The 5087-nt window shown below is 37.9% G+C and overlaps 1 pseudogene; it reads right to left on the bottom strand.

The window, feature by feature from the left end:
• Nucleotides 1-1672: 1672 nt before the first annotated feature.
• LOC107715252 (olfactory receptor 2M5-like) lies at nt 1673-2988 on the bottom strand (annotated as a pseudogene).
• Between the last annotated feature and the right edge of the window lie 2099 nt (nt 2989-5087).

Here is a 5087-nt window from a genome sequence, read left to right as displayed (position 1 = left end):
TAAAAGTAAAAAGTAAAAGTAACAACAACCTTTTGGCTTTAACTATGGTTAGTATGGTAAACTGCTGTAAGAAATTGTTTTTTGGTTAATTTGGTTGGCTTGTACTGCATAGTAGATCATTGATTCAAGTTAATTAAGATGAAATTAACAAATAAAATATTTAACACTATCATAATTCACATGTGGAGAAACAAACAAACAAAAGAACATTGTAGATTATACATTTTTAAAGTAAATTTACTAATTTCCTTAATTTATTTACTTTGCCTCGTCATGCGCTCCCTGCTGGTGACCTTTGCAAACTTGATGAGGTGAATTAAAATAAGGCTGTTTTTTTTTTAAGTACCCATATGATTTTAAAACATATGAACAGAAAAATACAAGGTTTTGCTTTATGTATTTGAATTTGTCAAACAAATATGCCACGACTGCATGAAAATTTCTGCTAGATTCAAAATGCAATTAGCACATACATGTGTTGAGGAATCCACAGGGTCTGTTGCTGCTGAAAAGCAGTCAATCACAGCCAGACATGATAAAAACAAGAGCAGTTTATGGTAAGTGTGTCTGCTTAAGCATTTCTCACTTAAATGCATATAATATGCTAGAATCATTATAACTATAGATTTTTAGAGCTGTTGTTAAAATGTTTGCTCACAAACATGACTGCAGACTGTTAAAGGGGAACGTAGAAAATAGCACAGTCACAGCGTTAAGCTGAACTAAAGTCGAGTGGAATAAACAAAATGAAGAAAATAAAGCAGGAAGTCTGTTTTAACATTAAACATCAAAGTCAAAGTTATTTAAAGTAATTAAATTATGTGCTTTAAATAGTGATCATTAAACGTGAGTAGTTTTTTAAAGCAAATAGTAGTTTTTTAAGCAAAAGCATTCAACATTGACTCACCCACTTTCACCCACTGACAAGCAAAAGGGTATCAGTCTCATAAAAACAATAAAACAGAAGTGTATGTTAGTGAAATAGTTTATTTTATTGGCATCATATATGTTTGTTTATAAGTTGAATTTATCATTCATGGCTGTGAGTCACCCGACTCACAAATAGGTAGTTAACTTTTGGGATGTTGGCAGCAGTTTACAGCATGTGGGGTTTTTACCTCACTGTAGATTTACTTAGAATCTGAATATGTCTATAAAGGTTGAGCTGCTGTCTGTCCATGCATTTGTGATTTTTGAAGTAACAGGCTATATTATGAGGGGGAGGAGGGACATGTAAAAAAACACACTTGTACAGAGAATTTGTGTATTGAGCTAAATTGAAAAATAAAACATGTAACAACTTAATGCTTTTTGGGATCACTGTGTACTATTAATAATTTAATATCCTACTTTATTACACTAACTAAATCAGATAAAGGTGGATTATTTACATGCACATTGTATATGATAAACTATACAGATGTATATGTTATTTGTAGACACAAAAGCCTAAAATAGTCTTCCTTTAACAGTCCAAAGTGTACAAGTGCATAGGCTGTATGCATATAAAGCATAAAGATTCTTATTAGAAGAAATTGTCCAGTTGTTTGTTTCCAGTAACATTTTCTTGTTTAAGAGAGGCTGAGCAAATCTATACAGACAGACTGATTCTTTCCTGATATTACCACTGTGAATGTTACATTTTTATTTCACATCCTCTTAGACTAGACATTTAATGTACATTAACAGAGGGCCTTACTTTGCCTGAACGACAGCAGAAGAAATATTTAAATAAGGGCCACACAGCTTCATCTCTCATACCATAGATCAGAGGACGCAGGCAACGTGGTAGGATAAGAATAATAAGAAAATTCAGACATCTCAGATTAACGAAGAGAGAAGAGCTGTTTCCAGTCATCATGTATAGTGTTCTTTCTATTATAGTATACAGGAAAGAGGTGAGACACAGTACCAGCTGAATCAAGTGCAAGAGCACTGTTTTGAGGGCTTTCTTAGCACGAAAGAGGTGAGACACAGTCCCAGCTGAATCAAGTGCAAGAGCACTGTTTTGAGGGCTTTCTTAGCAGAAACTTTATCAGAGGAAACAGACCTGGCTGTGATCATAATGCTAATATACGTAAAAAATAATGATCACTGCAACAGACACGAAAAAGAACATCAAACGCTTGATATTTATCCAGCTGCCATTTGAATAAAAACTATTTTTCTAATGTGCAAAATATAATGCCGGCTAAATAATCAGGGTTGACAGTTAAAACAAAAATAATGTCCACTATAATATTTATAGAACTAAGGAACCAGATGATTCCTATGGCAAGTCCAGTCCTTTTTGGTGTGGCAATGCTGCAGTGTCTCAGAGGGAAGCAGATCGCCACGTATCTCTCCAGAGACATCAATGCTAGTGTCAGAGGAGCGTAAGGGAAAGTGCAGTAGGAGATAAAGACTAACAGAGTGCAGATGGACTTAGGTATTGGTAGGAAACACAGAGCCACTGCATACATTATGGTTGTGACCAGCAAAAGCACAGAATCATTCATAAGCATGTGGCCAAAAAGAATGTAGCGCGGTGTCTCATGGAATATGCGCTTGCTTCTTAGAGCAAAGAGCATCACACAGTTTACAAAAAAGAAGAATAGAGCCACTGCAGTTTTAGTACTGAGCCCAATACCCAAATATTTGCTGATAAATGAAAGACACGTCCCCAATAGTGCCATTGGACCCCGCCGTAAGCTGAAAGACAAGAGACAGAAAAGCAAACTGATTTGAAAAAGTTATACCAATGCAGTTTAATGCAATCTTTTTTTACATCTATTTGAATTAAAAATGTATATTGTTAAAAGTCTGCATAAGACGCAACAGATCTCTTACACAAATGTGTCACCTTTCTGCAGCAATTTAGGCATTAAACTTCCATCTGCTCCAGCTGCAGATTCCACAAACAACTGCATTCTACTCCTGACTTTATATAGCAGTTAGACCAGAGATGATCTTGTTATTGGGAGATACCAGGGTCCATGTCTCTACCATTGGGGAAAGCGTAACAGCCAACTTTGATCATGTGTGCCTTCATAACCAATCACATCACAGCCTTGATGTAATTCAATTTCTGTCTGCTGGTATGCCCTAGTTGGCCACCAGATGTCACTCTGTGTTTGTTTGTGCACATGGCTTGTTGTGTGTTTGTTGGTGCCATGTGCTCTCCTGTCTATTGTCTGACCCTGCCCGTCTTGTTACCTTGTTATTGTTTCAGTTGCTCCACCTGTGTCTCCCTCTTTACCCTCCTCGTTTGTCACCCTATTTATTCTCCTGGTGTCTGCAGTCCTTTGCTGTTTTGTTGTTTATGTCAGTGTCACTGGCTTCACTGGATGTTTCCAATAATCCAGCTATCCAGCCGCTAAACACTTTCACTATAAACTCCACGAAGACGAAGACTCAGTTTCTTAGGTTTAATCATGACAAGTGTGAAACTACAAAGAAAAGAAAGTATACAAGTGTAAATTTCACAAAGTAAACAAGAAAATCAACATCAAATGAATAAGCATTCATAAGGCAAAAAATAACCAACGATGCAATAAAGTTATATATCAACACAAATAAACATTTTAGGAAATAAGGAGAAAATTCCAAACATACTGAAAATACAAAGTAGAATTACAACCTCACATCATGATCAAACAATTACTTACAGACATTACATCTCAATAGGCTGTGAAAGGTAAGATGGACTTGGATGTTAGGAACCGCATGGGCACCTTGCAGTGAACACCAAACTAATATGGCTTACTTCCGTTTAAACAGGAAGTCAGGGGTGGACTAGGTGGAAATTCAATTCACAGCCTAAAATGAATATCAAAATAAAAGTCATAAATTGAAATATTAAGTCCAACACAGTCAGCGTGCCCTGTGTTATGTGTGTTTTCTTGTTCCTAGCCTGCTTTAGTTAGTTTAGTGATGGTGAAATAAAGCTTTGCGAAGCACCGAGACATTCACCTCAACTATATTGTTAAATGGTTCGTTACTCAAAGCTTTTCAACACGTTGCACACTAATGACATCTTGTGGTCAAAGGTGGAAAAGTGTCTTTGTGTCCCAGATGTCCCAGCCATTTTTGGACTTTCATGTAATAAATCAATTTGTGCTACGAAAACCATATAAAGCAATAAAAAATCAAAATGTCATTGTACTTGCACAAAGTATGAATAAATGAGTCTGTGAAAAAATAAGCATGGCTCATGTAGGCATATATGATCAAAATAACTGAAGATTATTGTGGAATGGTCACTTGAAGTGCTTGTGAAGTGGACATTAATACAAACTGAACATGCACAAAACTACACATGAAAATATGTATACGTATAATGATTTATTCTTATCAAAGAAGTGAATGACACTTGAAACCTGCACAATAGATTCACATTATTTGAATCAGAATACGAAGCAGTCACGTGGTTGTGTGAGAAAACGAAGCTTTGGATGTCATAGATCATGTGGTTATGGCAAAACGAATCAAGCTCCGGTACAGTGCTTCACTGTGAGATGTTTTGTTTTTATGATACAAGCTTCGAAGTCTCAGTGCCGAACGTCACATCACTAGGGTAGTTTTTGTTGTTTATTTTGTTTAATAAGGAGCCCATTCATCCTGCATTTGATTCCTCGCTTCATCTCTCATCAGGGACCGTGACAGAATGATACAACCACATGAGGGCTCAGCGGAGAATGGGCTCAATCCAGCTACCAGCCTCCACTACCTGCAACCCCCTCTACCGACGCATGCTTCAGGTAGCATCATTAAGTTCCCTGCGTCAACGAGGGGCTGACTTGAGGGAATTTGCCATGGAGTTCAGGAGTGCTGCAGAGGGGCTGGACTACAACGATGCGGCTCTCAAGGACCTGTTTTCCTATGCCCTTGATGAGCCCATCAGCACCTGGAGGAGGTTTGGCATGGAGCACCTGTCCTTTGGGGCATTTGTGGACTTTCTAGCCCACAACAGGAGGCAGTCAGAGGTGCCTTTTTGCCGTCATGGCCGCCATTCCAGAGTCTTGTCCTGACATGGCAGCCAGTTCAGAGCCTCTTCTCAAGATGGCCGCCACTCCAGAGTCTCGTCCCATCATAGCCGCCACTCCAGG

This window comes from Sinocyclocheilus rhinocerous, unplaced genomic scaffold (assembly GCF_001515625.1).
Source record: "Sinocyclocheilus rhinocerous isolate Xijiao unplaced genomic scaffold, SAMN03320098_v1.1 scaffold299, whole genome shotgun sequence".
Taxonomy (NCBI): Eukaryota; Metazoa; Chordata; class Actinopteri; order Cypriniformes; family Cyprinidae; genus Sinocyclocheilus; species Sinocyclocheilus rhinocerous.
Note: the sequence above shows the minus strand (reverse complement) of the source record. Positions and strands in the feature narration are given on the sequence as shown.